This window comes from Pristiophorus japonicus, chromosome 15, assembly GCF_044704955.1.
Source record: "Pristiophorus japonicus isolate sPriJap1 chromosome 15, sPriJap1.hap1, whole genome shotgun sequence".
In the NCBI taxonomy this organism is placed as follows: Eukaryota; Metazoa; Chordata; class Chondrichthyes; family Pristiophoridae; genus Pristiophorus; species Pristiophorus japonicus.
In genome coordinates, this window is record NC_091991.1 from 17,248,548 (window position 1) to 17,266,349 (window position 17,802).

A 17,802-nucleotide genomic window follows, 5' to 3' on the forward strand; every position below is an offset into this window, starting at 1 on the left:
TCCAATCTCTATGCTATCCTCTAAATTACACGCAGTGTCAATATTTGAGCTGGTGGCTGAGATTGCGAAATCGAGTGACAGTGTCCCTTCATCTTCACTGTCTTCTTGATCTTCCTCCACTGCCTGAGCAGCCTCCAGTTCTGAAATGAAAAAGGATTGGAATATGGTGAGGGGAGAAGAGAACGTAATAAGTGTGTGCTTACGCTATCTGCAGCTTGTAAATCAGAACAGATTGACGGATGAGAGAGAAGTGGGATGAGAGAAGGAGGATTAGGATTAGTCCCGCCAATGACCACGGCCTCAGCAATGGCCCTTCGCATACTGGTCAGCACTGTGTCTTCCATAGGGGTTACAGCATGCAGGCACCCCTCTCCTCTTCCCATTAATTCCTGATGCCTCCTGTTGTGCACCACCTTCTCCTGCAAGGAAGAGGGAAGTGTGTCAGTGAGTGTCGTGCTATATGTTGGGTGATGTGACTGTCATGGTGGAATAGCTGGCGGTATGTGCAAGCTTTGAGATGTGGGTGCGAGACTTACAACAATGCTAAGTGTGTGAGGGTGAGGTAAAGTGTGAGATATAAGTCCTGATTGATAGAGATTGTTGGTAGGTGAGTGATGGGGTGTAGTGCATTGAGCAGTGGATGAGGCTAGTGGTGCCGTTGGTAGGATATGGCATTTGAAGATGCACCCACTGACCTTAACAACTCATGTGAGATCATTGAATTTCTTCCTGCACTGCATCCAGGACCTTGGGACTACACTTCTGGTATTGATCTCTGCCGGTATCTCTTGCCACTGCTTTCTGAGCATATGTCTGGAGGACCTCCAGTCTGCCTGAGGACACAGGATATCTCTCCTTCTTTTCTTCTCTTCTACCAAGACCTCAATGCAGCATCTGAAAACCTTGGTGCATGATCTCTCCCATGGTCAGCCATTGTTGATTCTCCAGCAATATTCAGAGTGATCTCAACACCACCAGCGGCCACAATGCACCTCCCCTTTAATAGGTGCAGCCTAGTTTTAAGTGGTGCTAGGCACTAACAATATTGGGCTCCCTGCTGATGCATGTAGCCAATGAACAGCACAGGGAGCTGGTTGTATGGAGAAATCATGGAAATGAGCACAAAGTTGGCGTCCTGTCCACAGTGTAATCAACGGGCATGGGTCAATTGTACACCGCGATCCCCACACCTGTTTTTGGGTGTTATCCAATTTAACCCCCATTAATGTATCTTGAAAATGTGTGTGAAGTATTCATTACAAATTATCCTTTCAGTGGTTGTGTTATGATCAATTATGGATCTTCTCTCAGTGTCTATAATTTAATATAAGATGGTTTTAGATAAATGCAAGTTGGAGTCTAGAACGATGAGAGGGGATCTCATAGAAACATATAAAATTCTGACAGGACTGGACAGGTTAGATGCAGGAAGAATATTCCCGATGTTGGGGAAGTCCAGAACCAGGGGTCACAGTCTAAGGATAAGGGGTAGGCCATTTAGGACCGAGATGAGGAGAAACTTCTTCACTCAGAGAATTATGAACCTGTGGAATTCTCTACCACAGAAAGTTGTTGAGGCCAGTTCATTAGATATAGTCAAAAGGGGGTTAGATATGGCCCTTGCGGCTAAAGGGATCAAGGGGTATGGAGAGAAAGCAGGAGTGGGGTACTGAAGTTGCATGATCAGCCATGATCTTATTGAATGTTAGTGCAGGCTCGAAGGGCCGAATGGCCTACTCCTGCACCTATTTTCTATGTTTCTATGTTTAATTTCAGTAAGGGATAATAAAAATCACACAGGTTTTGATGGATTCCTCCATATAATGCTTAAACTGAGGTTCTCCCTATTTCACTCTTCAGCCAGCTGCCAGCAGATACATGAGATGGGCTTGGTTGACAAAGCTCCCAATTCCTCATTTCTGAGCGAATACTTCAACTCTGCTTGTCACTTGCTCTGATGGCTTATTTTAAATTAGAAACTTACGGTGTGGGGAATTTTGGATGAAAATCTGTGCTGTTTTTAAAAATCCGGCCATGGGATGTCGGCATCATGAGCGCGCGCTGATGACGTTAGCGTGGGGCGGACTTGCCGCGTCACACTAACACCTCACAGCGTCCCTCCCCTTCTTTTAAAGGGAAGGGCCGCTCTGAACTCTGCAGGCTCTTTAGTGGCTCCCACTGGCCCACCAGGGAGGGTGTTGGCCGGGCCAGCGGCCTAGCACCCAAGAGGGGATGCTGGGCTGCATGTTGGCGGCTGGGCCACACCAACAGCCGCCATTGTCGGCCCGACTGAAAAAAGATGGCGGCAGCCGTGCTACCACCTCCCCTTTAAGAGCAGCTGGGCCGCCACAGCCACCAGAGAAACTGTCGGTGGCATCCCCCCTCACCGGCCTCGCATCCCGTGGGGCAATTTCCCCCGAAGGGCGCAAAGGGGTTGGCGCGGGGTGATAAGCGGTTGGCGTAGGGTGATAAGGGGTCGGTGCAGGGTGATAAGGGGTCGGCACGGGGTGATAAGGGGTCGGTGCAGGGTGATAAGGGGTTGGCGCGGGGTGATAAGGGGTCGGTGCAGGGTGATAAGGGGTTGGCGCGGGGTGATAAGCGGTTGGCGTAGGGTGATAAGGGGTCGGTGCAGGGTGATAAGGGGTCGGCACGGGGTGATAAGAGGTTGGCGCGGGGTGATAAGCAGTTGGCGTAGGGTGATAAGGGGTCGGTGCAGGGTGATAAGGGGTTGGCGCGGGGTGATAAGGGGTTGGCGCGGGGTGATAAGAGGTTGGCGCGGGGTGATAAGGGGTCGGTGCAGGGTGATAAGGGGTTGGCGCGGGGTGATAAGGGGTTGGCGCGGGGTGATAAGGGGTCGGCGCACACGCCGGTGCGCTAATTGCGGTACAAACCACTTCTTGCCGGTGGAGCCCCGGGGTCAATACCTAGCGGGTAGTTGTGGCTGCGCCCCGCGGGCTAACTCATTAGTGCTCTGTTAGCGCTGGCCGGCAGCACTAACTGGCTTTGCGCCAATGGGCAATTTTGGGATCCTATGCCTCTATATATAAAGCCCAGGATCCCATATGCTTTATTAATTGCTTTGTTAAGCTGTCCTGCCACCTTCAAAGATTTGTGCACAAGACCCCCCCCCAGGTCTCTCTGTTCTTGCACCTCCTGTAAAATTGAACCATTTAGTGTGTATAGTCTCTCCTTATTCTTTCGAGCAAAATGTATCACCTCACACTTCCCTGCATTGAATTTCATCTGCCGTGTGTCTGCCCATTCCACCTTCTGGTCTATGTCTTCTTCAATCTATTGCTATTTTCCTCACTGTTTACTACACTTCCAAGTTTTGCGTCCTCTGCAAATTTTGAAATATTGGAATGTCCGGTTTGCTATCCTCTGTAATTATTGACGCAAAGTAATTATGTAACATGTCCGCCATTTCCCTATTTTCATTGGCAATATCACCATTATCACTTTTCAAACATTGTGTCTGACCACCCTCTTTTTCCTGTTATAATTGTAAAAATGTTTTGTGTTGATTTGGATATCCCTCGCAAGTTTCTTTTCATACTCCCTTTTATGTGGCTCTTACTATCTGTTTTGTCACTTTTTGTTGTTCTTTGTATGTCTCCCCGTTGCTAGTTTTTGCATGTTTTCTTTTAGTTGTATGTTTTCCCTTGCCTCTTTATTCATTTCGGATTTGAATCCACATCATTATGACTCAGGACAAAAGTGTTGCCACGAGACTAAGCTTGTGCCCAACCTTCACAGTTAACTGCTCTTCCTTTCGCAAGCCCATTTAGCAGAGGCCATTATGTAATGATGGATAATGTTTATTAGTTATTTTAGCAAGGTAAACATTTGAGGCAGATATGATCTTCAAAGGCAAACTGTATTGTTCTGTGCATTCCACATTGTTTGTGAACCTGCTTTGTTTTCACATTGGCTTTTATTCTCTCTTGTCATGTTGTTTCAATGAAATAAAGAAAAATTCAAGGAGCCATCATATAGTTCAGATGGTTCAGGTCAAAGGTCAGTGTAATTGCTTACTCTTTTCATGATAGAATTCTCTTAAAAAAAACAGGTTGGTTTTGACAGTGAAGTGGCTTAAGTTCAAGTTGTGTGTGTGTATAACAGGAATTGTATAAATAAACAGTGGGGGTTATCTTGGCCTCAAAAAATCAGCTCCACAACATTTTGGGTACGTTTTCTTTGTTGACTGCTGTGGTTGCTTATAGAATTATTGGTTAGGCTGCGACACGCCTGGTACAAATGGGCGGAGCACATGCAGTGCACATTCTGCCCATTGGTCTCTCAAAATTGCATCGGGGGGTTCCACAACCGACACAGGATCCCGATTTGCATCTTATGATTAGACTCCTGCCTGAAGCAGGCTGTTACCTGGGCCGTCCAAGAGAAGGCATACAGCAGGTGGAGACATTCTGTGTTGCAATTTTAGGGCGATAGTATTCCACTCATACCAAGCCCTCAGAAGTGGGGCCACTAATTGACTTTATATCATGTTAGGTCAGATAGAGGATTTTATGTTTCAAATCTTGCCTTAGATTTTCTTGGGTGCAACTGTGCTGTTTACTCCTGTGAGCTTTCTGAATGCGTTACGTTTAGCTGTCTGCCCCAAACAGCCCAATATCTAACTATATGATAAAATAACACACAGGTGTGAAAATAATATGCCCACGTGATCTAAACTGGACATTTGTGTCTTTCACATTTGTGATTCTTCATTTGTTTTGAAGATGCTTTATTTCATAGCAAGTAATTATACAGACCAACAATTATAATTCTGCTCACTTAATTCAATCAGTCCTTTGCATAATATAAAAATATGTTTCCCCACGTCAGTGGGTTGTCTTGCTTGACTTGCACAAAGTAAATTTGACATTTTCCCTCTGAGCCTGGCCACAACTTGTCCTTGTGGATTTTTGTTTGAAATCTGAGTGATTGCATATGTGTCTGCCTCCTTTTTCCAAATCCTTTGTGTGGAAAAAATGGTCAAACATTCTTGAACCATGAGAGCTCATTCAGCCCATTGTGTCTATACCAGTTCTCTGAAAGAGTTACCCATTTAGTCCCTTTGTTCTGGTCTTTCTCCATATTTGAGTATAGGAGCAGGGAAGTCTTACTGCAGCTGTACAGGGCCTTGGTGAGGCCACACCTTGAATATTGTGTACAGTTTTGGTCTCCTAATCTGAGGAAGGACATTCTTGCTATTGAGGGAGTGCAGTGAAGGTTCACCAGACTGATTCCCAAGATGGCAGGACTGACATATGAGGAGAAACTGGATCGACTATGCTTATATTCACTGGAATTTAGAAGAATGAGAGGGGATCTCATAGAAACATATCAAATTCTGACGGGTTTGGACAGTTAGAGACAGCGAGAATGTTCCCAATATTGGGGACGTCCAGAACCAGGGGTCACAGTCTAAGGATAAGGGGCAAGCTATTTAGGATGGAGATGAGGAGAAACTTCTTCATTCAGAGAATTGTGAACCTGTGGCATTCTCTACCACAGAAAGTTGTTGAGGCCAGTTCGTTAGATGTATTCAAAAGGGAGTTAGATGTGGCCCTTACGGCTAAAGGGATCAAGGGGTATGGAGAGAAAGCAGGAAAGGGGTACAGAGGTGAATGATCAGCCATGGTCATATTGAATGGTGGTGCAGGCTTGAAGGGCCGAATGGCCTATTCTTGCACCTATTTTCTATATTCCTATGTTTCTATATTTCCATATCTTTTTTTTTGCAAAGGCAAGTTTTTCTTTTTTCCATATCCTTTTTTTTTCATTTTAATTATTTATCCACTTCCTTTTCAAAAGTGCTTATGCATTCTGTTTCCACCAGCATTTCTGGCAGGGCGTTCTATATTCTACCATTCCACTGTGTGAAAAAAAATTGCTTAGCCTTTCTCTCTTCTTTTGACGCTGGTCTCTAATTACTGGCTCAACACGGAAATTGTTTTTTTCTGATTCACTTTATCAAAACCCCTCATAATTTCTGAACACCTCTATTAACTCTCCTCTTAATCTTCATTGTGCAAATGAATTTTTGGCAGTACCTGAATTGAAACATAAGAGCTATATGTTAATTCCCTGAATGTCCATTATTTATAAGTCCTAATACCAGCACAACATTTCTCAGCATTAAGTATGTTATCATTCTTCAATTGCAGGTTTTTATATTTCCCAATGACTTTAACCATGACCATTTTCTTTTTAAATCCTAACCTCTTGCTTCTTTTCCCAGTAACTGCTCACTAATGAGTTTCACGTCCACGAATTCCTTGAATTGATTATATGTGTAGTGGCACTGTTCTGTTTCCAGATTTTATCCTTCATTATTTCAGAGTATTTTGTGAATGTATCTGCTATTTGGTTCATTACTTTTCCAATAAAGTTGAGCGAAAAGTACAAAATGCAGTTAAGAAAATGTGCTTGGGGATTGGCCTTAGGTAATGGCTCCACTCTATTTCTACATGTTTCCCTTGCAGTACACCAGCTATGACAGTCAACCACAGGGATATTGTTCAGTTCACTGAGAAACAATCAACTATTTGGAGCTGCAGAAACATTGCACCATTAAACACACCCAGCAATTGTTAAATGTGTTCCAGAAGCTGTCTTCACATGTGTCCTCCACAAGACATTAGGGATTTTCAGTTTTTACAGCCACAGGCCACAGGCACAATCACCTTCCCAACATGAACTGACTATTGACTCTACATGTGGCACCTCCTCTCTGTCCCTTTTAATCAGACAACACTACTGTAACTGAGATCTATCCAGTTACATGAACACACTTTATTATCACTGTAAGCCAGTCAGGAGTACTTGTCTCTGGTGCCACTCAAATATATGAGCATGATTTATTTTCTTACATCTCTCGGTAGCGCTCATTGCTTTTTAAAAAATGTATTAGTTCCTGGGATGTGGGCATCGCTGGTAAGGCCAGCATTTATTGCCCATCCCTAATTGCCTTTGAGAAGGTGGTGGTGAGCCGCCTTCTTGAATCACTGCAGTCCGTGTGGTGAAAATACTCCCACAGTGCAGTTTGTGAGGGAGTTCCAGGACTTTGACCCAGCGACGATGAAGGAACGGCGATACATTTCCAAGTCAGGATGGTGTGTGACTTGGAGGGAACTTACGGGTGATGGTGCTCCCATGCGCCTGCTGCCCTTAAACAAGCACTATTGCAATGGTCAGACTTGTTGGACATGTACATTGTTGAATTAGTGTAAGTTTTTTTTCCTACAGATATGTGATGAAAGCAATAATATTGATCAGACTATTGTCATCTTATTTTAGGTGACACAGCAATGGCCTCTATAATCTTATGGACTGCAAACATTTCTATTATACATAGGAATGGAATGATGGTACCAACCATGACTGTTAAAGATATAGATGGTTTTACACATCTTTATGCACTTAACAGCACTATACATTTAAGAACAGTTCAGAGTAAGCTATAGTACAAGCTATCTAGTTGGAAAAATGTGATTTTATATTTGCAAAAGTTTAGAACTATGTAAAATATATTAATACATTAGCTAGACTCTAGAAAGTTTGTGAAAGGGATAGAGACTGCAACATTATCTATTTAAATAGAATAAAATTACAATTACATTCTTTGTCACTTAACGGAATTATGGCTTTTTAAACCAGGGAGCATATTTTCAGTGTATTAACAGTTTGTACGTTGAGTTACTATTGAGTAGAAAATAACAGCCTTGATTTGAAAATTAATTTTTGCAATTGCATTGTACAAGTTGTTAACACGTGTCTCAGGCCTTGGTATAGAATAGCTGCTATTATTGGGCCAATTATTGTTTGCAGATCCCATTAAGTAAGGCACAATATTAACAACATTATTAAGAAAAATAGAAACTTCTATTTATATAGTACCTTTCACATCCTCAGTCACAAAGTGCTTCACAGATAATTAAGTACTTTTTCCAAATGTAGCCATCGTGTAATGTGGGGAAATGTGGCAGACAACATTATAGAAACATAGAAACATAGAAAATAGGTGCTGGAGTAGGCCATTCGGCCCTTCGAGCCTGCACCGCCATTCAATAAGATCATGGCTGATCATTCCTTCAGTACCCCTTTCCTGCTTTCTCTCCATACCCCTTGGTCCCCTTAACCGTAAGGGCCATATCTAACTCCCTCTTGAATCTATCCAATGAACTGGCATCAACAACCCTCTGCGGCAAGGAAATCCACAGGTCAGCAACTCTCTGAGTGAAGAAGTTTCTCCTCATCTCAGTCCTAAATAGCCTACCCCTTATCCTGAAACTATGTCCTCTGGTTCTGGACCTCCCCAACATCGAGAACATTCTTCCCACATCTAACCTGTCCAATCCCGTCAGAATCTTATATGTTTCTATGAGAGCCCCTCTCATCCTTCTCAACGCCAGTGAATAAAGGCCCAGTTGATCCAGTCTCTCCTCATATGACAGCCCAGCTATCCCTGGAATCAGTTTGGTGAACCTTCACTGCACTCCCTCAATAGCAAGAACGTCCTTCCTCAGACTAGGAGACCAAAATTGAACACAATATTCCAGGTGAGGCCTCACTAAGGCCCTATACAACTGCAGTAAGACCTCCCTGCTCCTATATTCAAATCCCCTAGCTATGAAGGCCAACATACCATTTGCCTTCTTTACCGCCTGCTGTACTTGCGTGCCCACTTTCAGTGACTGATGAACCATGACACCCAGGTCTCGTTGCGCCTCCCCTTTTTCTTGTCTGCCGCCATTCAAATAATATTCTGCCTTCGTGTTTTTGCCCCCAAAATGGATAACCTCACATTTATCCACATCTGCCATGTATTTGCCCATTCACCTAACCTGTCCAAGTCACCCTGCAGCCTCTTAGCGTCCTCCTCACAGCTCACACCGCCACCCAGTTTAGTGTCATCCGCAAACTTGGAGATATTACACTCTATTCCTTCATCCAAATCGTTAATGTATATTGTAAAGGGCTGGGGTCTCAGCACTGAGCCCTGCGATACCCCACTAGTAACTGCCTGCCATTCTGAAAAGGACCCGTTTATCCCAACTCTCTGCTTCCTGTCTGCCAACCAGTTCTCTATCCACGTCAGTACATAACCCCAATACCATGTGCTTTGATTTTGTACACCAATCTCTTGTGCGGGGCTTTATCAATAGCCTTTTGAAAGTCCAAATACACCACAACCACTGGTTCTCCCTCGTCCACTCTACTAGTTACATCCTCAAAAAATTCCAGAAGATTCATCAAGCATGATTTCCCTTTCATAAATCCATGCTGACTCGGTCCGATCCTGTCACTGCTTTCCAAATGGGCTGCTATTTCATCCTTAATGATTAATTCCAACATTTTCCCCACTATTGATGTCAGGCTAACCAGTCTAAAATTACCTGCTTTCTTTCTCCCTCCTTTTTTAAAAAGTGGCGTTATATTAGCTACCCTCCAGTCCATAGGAACTGATTCAGAGTCATTGTTGGAAAATGATCACCAATGCATCCACTATTTCTAGGGCCACTTCCTTAAGTACTCTGGGATGCAGACTATCAGGACCCAGGGATTAATCAGCCTTTAATCCCGTCAATTTCCCAAACACAATTTCCCGCCTAATAAGGATATCTTTCAGTTTCTCATGTTCACTAGACCCACTGTCCCCTAGTACATTTGGAAGGTTATTTGTATCTTCCTTTGTGAAGACTGAACCGAATTATTGGTTCAATTGGTCTGCCATTTCTTTGTTCCCCATTATAAATTCACCTGAATTCGTCTGCTAGTCTTTTTCTCTTCACATATTTATAGAAGCTGTTGCAGTCAGTTTTTATATTCCCTGCAAGCTTCCTCTCGTACTCTATTTTCCCCTTTTTAATTAAACCCTTAGTCCTCCTCTGTTGAATTCTAAATTTCTCCCAGTCCTCAGGTTTGTTGCTTTTTCTGGCCAATTTATATGCCTCTTCCTTGGTTTTAACACTATCCTTAATTTCCCTTGTTAGCCACGGTTGAGGCACCTTCCCCGTTTTATTTTTACTCGCGATAGGGATGTACAATTGTTGAAGTTCATCCATGTGATCTTTAAATGTTTGCCATTGCTTATCCACCGTCAACCCTTTAAGTATCCTCTGCCAGTCTATTCTAGCCAATTCACACCTCATACCGTCGAAGTTACCTTTCCTTAAGTTCAGGACCCTAGTTTCTGAATTAACTTTGTCACTCTCCATCTTAATAAGGAATTCTACCATATTATGGTCACTTTTCCCCAAAGGGCCTCGCACAATAAGATTGCTAATTAGTCCCTTCTCATTACACATCACCCAGTCTAGGATGCCCAGCTCCCTGGTTGGTTCCTCGACATATTGGAAAACTATCTCTAATACACTCCAGGAAATCCTCCTCCACCGCAGTTAGGTTAGCCCAATCTATATGTAGATTAAAGTCGCCCATGATAACTGCTGTACCTTTATTGCACACATCCCTTATTTCTTGTTTGATGCTGTCCCCAACCTCACTACTACTATTTGGTGGTCTGTACACAACTCCCACTAGCGTTTTCTGCCCTTTGGAATTCCGCAGCTCCACCCATACCGATTCCACATCATCTCGGCTAATGTCCTTCCTTACAATTGCATTGATTTCCTCTTTAACCAGCAACCCCACCTCCTTTTCCTTTCTGTCTATCCTTCCTAAATGCTGAATACCCTTGGATATTGAGTTCCCAGTCTTGGTCACCCTGCAGCCATGTCTCCATGATGCCAATCACATCGTATCCGTTAACTGCTATCTGCCACCTTATTCCGAATACTCCTCGCATTGAGGCACAGAGCCTTCAGGCTTGTCTTTTTAACACACTTTGCCCCTTTACAATCTTACTGTAATGTGGCCCTTTTTGCTTAAATGGAAACATTCTCTCTGTATCCACTCTATCAAAACCTTTCATCATTTTAAAGACCTCTATTAGGTCACCCCTCAGCCTTCTCTTTTCAAGAGAAAAGAGACCCAGCATGTTCATCCTTTCCTGATATGTATATCCTCACTTTTCTGGTATGCACAGCAAGGTCCTACAAACAGTAATGGAATAAATGACCAGATAATCTGTTTTGTTGGTACTGTTTGTGTTGGCCAGGATACCAGGACAACTCCCCTGCTGTGCTTTGAATAGTGCCGTGGGATTTTTCACCTCCACCTGAGAGGCAGACCAGGCCTCGCTTTAACATCTTATCCAAAAGATAGCACTTCCGAAAATGCAGCATTCCCTGTCAACCTAGATTATATGGTCAGACCTGACTCAGAAATAAGAGCGCTATCACTGAGGCAAGGCTGAAATCCAATCAAGCCCTAATGGCATCTGTGTCATAAGTTACAAGTGAACCAGCTTTAATACCACTGGCAGACTCAAGTTGGCACATTGAGGGTGAGAAATTGCGTAGCGGCCTGTTTGAGGTGATAACATTTCAGAGAGCGCAAAAGTATCGCATTAATAATAATAATGTTGTTAATATTGTGCCTTACTTAATGGGATCTGCAAACAATAATTGGCCCAATAATAGCAGGTACTCTATACCAAGGCCTGAGACACGTGTTAACAACTTGTACAATGCAATTGCAAAAATTAATTTTCAAATCAAGGCTGTTATTTTCTACTCAATAGTAACTCAACGTACAAACTGTTAATACACTGAAAATATGCTCCCTGGTTTAAAAAGCCATAATCCCATTAAGTGACAAAGAATGTAATTGTAATTTTATTCTATTTAAGTAGATAATGTTGCAGTCTCTATCCCTTTCACAAACTTTCTAGAGTCTAGTTAATGTATTAATATATTTTACATAGTTCTAAACTTTTGCAAATATAAAATCACATTTTTCCAACTAGATAGCAAAAGGGATTTGCAGCTGACGGGAACTTCCGCTTTCGAGCTCCAAGAGGGAAGTGGAGTGCTAAATCAAGCCCTACCGCTTGTCTCAGAGCACTGAAGGGAGTGAGAGGGGCGGTAGCAGCAGAGTGCTGAGCAATGTTCAGTGCAGTGCTGCCTTCCCTTCTTCCCTTACAGGGAAGGGCCAGTGCTGGGTGACTGAGTTTTCTTACTGTCTGTGTTGGGCCACAGCACCTGTGTTATGTGCAAGGCAACCCCAAGCACTCTGAGAGTGCAAGGCTGAGCAATCGCGGGGGACTAAGGAAATCAAAAGATACTAGAATGGGGGGATAAATAAAGGTTGCCCTACCTGACCACCACTACCTTTAATTACCACTCCCCAAGTGGCCAGCCGAGGTGACAATGCCTCCTGCAGCTGCCGTTGTTGACGCCCGGCGATGCTGCAGGGGGCGGGAGTGAATATTGCATCCGGGGTGGTAATGGGGCGCTACGCACTGGATGACATCACGATCTACGGGGTGCAAGACAGCGAGGTGGTAAGTGTTAGCGCCCCCTGCAGGCGCTAACAGGAGGCACAAAGCAGGCCAATTTCTCCCCCTAAATGTTTATCTTGTACATGTCTTGTATGGTGCATCCACAGAAGCCTTTTTGGGTGATGTTGCTTCTGATGGTGTACTCTTCTGCCATTTCACAGTACAGTCACTTAAGGAGACCCTAGGTCCTATGTCTGATGTGATTGTCTTTTCCACGGCCTGATGTTCCACCTGCGTCTGTTTGTATCACGCTTGCCCATGGAAATGGTGATGACCTCATGCAGTAACTGCAGGATTGAGTATCATGGACACATCTTTGGAGCTATATGATGCAATGCACATTGTGAGTCTTTGAGCTGTATACAGTTCCAATACATCTACATGAAGTGTTACACATGAGAGCCTATAAAGGGAAAGAAAAGTCGAGAGGGAGTACTTTTTGTTTAAAGTACTCATTTAATATAAAGAAAAGCCTTAGCCTCACCATTATTTTATTTGATGTTCTATAGACTCTCCAATTTTATTGCTGGTGAGGAAACGCTCAAGTGGAATATCCCTTTGCTACTCCGTCAGAAACAAAAGGGCTCACAACAGGGGTCGTAACTTCGGACCAGCCAGAGAGTCATTGCGAAGCTGTGGGACCCTGAATGATAACAATACCAACTGAAATGCAGATTTCCCGACCAGCAGCTTGCCACTCTCCCCAGAGTTTCCTTCCCCTTGTATTTACTTTCTTGGAGGATAATAAATAATGTAGCAGGCAGGGCATTACTAACTAGGGATCTGGAAGATTTCAATAGATATTTCTCGCAAGTATTTCAGCGAATGTTTAGAAACACTTGTCTAATATTATTTGTGTCTGTTTATGAACGACAAGGGCCCTGAAATCGCGGCCTCCCGTACGGAATGCGTACCGGCCCGGAAAGGCATCGCAAAGGCCGGTTTTCGGCGCACAAGGCACATGCGCCGAAAACCGGCTTTTCTGATATGTCAGCGAAGAGGTTGGCAGAGCCTCCGAATGCGCTGGAGAACTATGAGTTCTCGCACGAGATTGGACAGTTTACACATGTACTGCCCAGAATCTAGGCCAAAAGTTGTACCACAGATGAAAGCAGGAGCACAGCCTGCATGCTGTGTGTCAGGCTGCCGCAGGAAAGAAGCAAAAAGAGGTAAAGCAGGGGACATTTTCAACGGGAAGTTTTTTTCTTTTAATTTTGAAAGCCTGATTTAAGCCTTTTAGCAAAAGGCAGGTCCAATTTCCATCATGTTTGCAAAAAAAAATTCCTCTCCACACAACTCTAAAATTAAATGAAGCTTCTTTAATTAGATGGAGGAATCGCTTGAATTTGTATTAACAGCTAGAAAGTTTCAGAAAACAAATTCAGCTGTTGGTCAGTCTGAGAGAAGTAAAATATGGGTTAAATATGTCCTGGAAATGGAAGAATTATTTGGTTGACAGTGATGAACTAACATGAGAAAGTTCTCTGTTAAGGTTAAGAGCTTGAATAAGAACAGTAATTGCGATAATTTCAAGCAGGTTTCATTAGAGGACTCCATGGTTTCATTATCTAGTAGCCCAGAAATCCCAGCCTCCCCGAGTCCATACGGACTGTGCACGGATCCGGGAAGGCATCACAAAAGCAGGTTTTCAGCATACAATGCACATGCGCTGAAAACCGCCTTTTCTGATTTGTCAAGCTCCTGTTTGACAGATTCTCCGTATCTCGGGAGCGAGGACATTTGCATGGGCAAGGTTGCGGTATTTACCCCTATCTTGCCCAGCAAATGTCCTCAAAACTCTTGCCCCTGATAAAAGCAGGTGCACAGCCTACTCTTACAGGCGTAAGAGTTTTCAAACATACAAAAACATAATAAAATAAAATAAAAAAATCATATTTTATGTTAAAAACCCTGCCCACTACGATAAGTTGAAAAAAAAAATCAGAATTTGTTTTTCTAAAACACTTATTAACTTTAATTTCAATTAATTTTAATTATGTGAGGTGTGTTTTTTTATTTGTAATTATGGTGTTTAGTGTGTTTGTTTTTTTTCTCATTACTAGCAATGAGAACTCGTAGATATGGAGTTATCATTGCTATTAATGAGAAAGCTGTGGAATACTGTACCTGATTGACTGAGCAGTCACATATGACTGCATCTTCTCCGTGGGAACCTGGAGGATGGGAGCGCGCTTAGCAGCACAGGAAGAGAAGGCCTCCCCACCGGAATCCCACGCTCCTTCGAGACCTCCAGGTAAATTCGTAAAAATTCTCCGGTCAGAGGCATTCGTCCGAAAGAAGCCTCCGACCCAAATTTCAGGGCCATAGTTTGTAAGAATGAGAGATAATCTAGAATTTTAATTTGTTTTCAACCTGAAAATGACAATTTAAAAATTATTTTTCTCATAGTTACTGCTGTTTAAAATAATTTGGCCATAATATGTTATAAAGAGCCTTAAAAATTAATTCAGGGCGTGATATTTATCAGGCGGGTATGATGAGTGGCAATCAGATACCGATCGTTTCGCTGCACTGCCCAATGTGAATTTGTACCCACTGACTTTAAAAATTAGTTCTCCAAGTCGTTCCTTCTTTTCTCCTACGTGTACAGCATCTATCCACAAAGGAAGCCTGTGAGGGAGAAACATGCCTGCTTATGATGTTATCATAAATATTTGTGAAATTCTGGCGCAGAGAAACATACATTGCAGGGAACAACTAGGAAGATTGGTGAACCATGAATGCCTCCTCATTAGAAGGAATTACTATCCACCAGAGAGAGTGTACAGGGAGAGGCTATCTTTTGAAATGATGTCGGAGGAGTAATGTGTGAGGAGGCTGCGCTTCAGCTAAGAGTCAATCGGACGACATGTTGAAGGACGACCTTCAAACACGCCCCACGACCCGCACTGCTTTGTCTGTGTCCATGAATATAACCACTGCACTGAACTTCTTTGCATCAGGGTTATTTCAGACAGGCACCAGTGACATTTCAAACATCAGCCAGTATGCTGTGAGGTCCTGCATTCATCAGGTAACGGATGCCACATTCCGTAGGAGCGATGAGTTCATACGTTTTGACCTGTCTGCTCCACAGCAAAGGGTGAGTGCCCTTGCTTTTTATAGAATAGCTGCCTTCACAAAAGTGATTGCGGCCGTCGACGGAACCCACTTTGCACTGAAGGCACCGATTGGTAATGCTGTGAGATTCATCAACAGGAAGGGGTATCATTCATTAAATGTAATGATCGCCTGTGATGCGCAACTCAGGATCCTAAGCGTGAAAACAGGTCACTGTGGAAGTAGTCATGACTTCTTTGTCCTCCAGCACTCCAACTTATATGACTGTCTCAACCAATTGCCTCCAGGATCCGTATGGATATTGGGCGACAAGGGCTACCCGCTAAAACTGTGGCTGATGACACCATACCGCAGGACCAATAATGAGGCACAGGAGAGATACAACCAAGCACATGTGGGGACACATCAAGTTGTCGAGAGGACAATCGGGGTTTTAAAATCATGTGTCCGATGCCTGGACAGATCAGGGGGGACATTGCAATACAGTCCTGCAAAAGTGGCAAGGTTTGTGGTGGCCTGTTGCGCTTTGCACAACTTTGCCCTGAAAGAAGGCCTATCTCTTAACCCTTTAGATGAACTCTCTGCTGAAATGGAAGATCTTGAAAATGTCCGTGTAAGGCGTGAAGGTAAGCAGCAAGCTCACGCGGAAAGCAGAGCTGTCAGGGAACAGCTAGACGCCAACACGTTTACGAGGTGACGATACTGTCGCCTCCTCCCTCCCGCTGCCCCAGAAAGGCACAGGAAAGATCCAACTGAATGTAAAGTGAAAAATTAACTTTTATTGCAGCAAAGTTTTTTTGTCTTTGTCAGATAACGTTTGTCAACTTTGCAAACATTTTCAAATGTTTTTGATAAAAACAAGTTATCAGTTTAAAGTGATTTTTTTGGTTTCTTAGTGTAATAAAGACTCAACAATAAGATGTAAACTAGTTTTTTGCTACTTTTCAAACAGTTGTAACGTTTGGTTGTTAATAAAAATGTTGAATCAAAATGTCAAGTGACTACAGGCTATAAATATTAAATAAAATAGTGAAATACAATAACACAACACCAACATTGTAAAACAGTGAAATACTAACATACCAACATGCAAATACAACCAAGAGGCGGCTAAGCAGAGTGTGGCACTGACTGTCTCCTGCGCTTTTTGTTTCCCGTTGCCTTTGCCCTTGCCTTTTCCCTTAACAGGACTACTCTCCTGCCAGTTGAAATAGCCAACGGCTGCCCTTCAGCAGTTGGATCATTACTGGGTTGCTCTTCCTGTTACTGCTGCTACTGAAGGACAACATTCCCTTCTAACGTCACTAGTGTGTCGCCTCTCTCATGGCCCTGTACTGTCTCTTCGTAGGGATCAGGGAAGGTGTTAACGGCATTAGCGAAAATGGGATCAGACCTTGCGATCTTCAAATCCAATACTTCAATTAGAATTTTAATAATGCCATTAAGCGCAGTAGCAAAGGTGGGCAGCGGAAACGTTACAAGGACTTTCTCAAAGCCTCCCTGATAAAGTGTAACATCCCCACTGATACCTGGGAGTCCCTGGCCAAAGACCGCCCTAAGTGGAGGAAGTGCATCTGTCATGTATGTAACCAGCATACTACTGTAACCCTTATACAATTGTAAACCTCATGTAACCACTACATACTGTACATACTTACTAGAAATTTTTTTTTTTTTTTTTGAAATTCGTAGCCAATCGTTCCAATTCTTTGTCAAATCACAAACGCCAGAGGTCACCTTGCACACGCCAAGGATCACTCTGCGCCAATGCTCTTAGCCAAAAGGCCTAGAGCCACTGCACCGTTCCTGGAAGTACTGCAATACCAGGTTCGTGCCATGGAGGTGGATGGGTCAGGTCCCCCACACACCTCCGTGGAGGTGGATGGGTCAAGCCACCCCACCCACCTCTTGCACACCTTGATCACAGGGGGTGTACTTGTGGGAGACACTCCTTACCTGGAGATTCAGGGGAGGTCCCTCGCAGTGCCAGCACTCCTTGGTCCAGGTAATAAAGGTGAAGGTCACAGAGTGACTGTGTCTGCAGTACGTGCCTCATGTGATTATGTTTAAGAGTTAAGGACTCAACACCTGGCGACGGGAAACGGGAATCACTGAACCCAGAGGATGGCCACCAGTAGCTCAGAGGAACGTTACTGTGTGGGTGAAGACTGGGACGATTTCATGAAGAGACTCCAGCAGACCTTTGTCATGAAGGACTGGCTGGAAGTGGATGCGGCTGACAAACGGAGGGCGCATCTACGAACAAGCTGCGGGACAAAAACGTATGCGCCGATGAAGGACCTGCTCGC

General features: G+C 43.7%; 1 pseudogene; it reads left to right on the top strand.

Annotated features, from left to right (window-relative positions):
• Nucleotides 1–13,318: 13,318 nt before the first annotated feature.
• LOC139281361 (putative nuclease HARBI1) lies at nt 13,319–16,190 on the top strand (annotated as a pseudogene).
• The last annotated feature ends 1,612 nt before the right edge of the window (nt 16,191–17,802 follow it).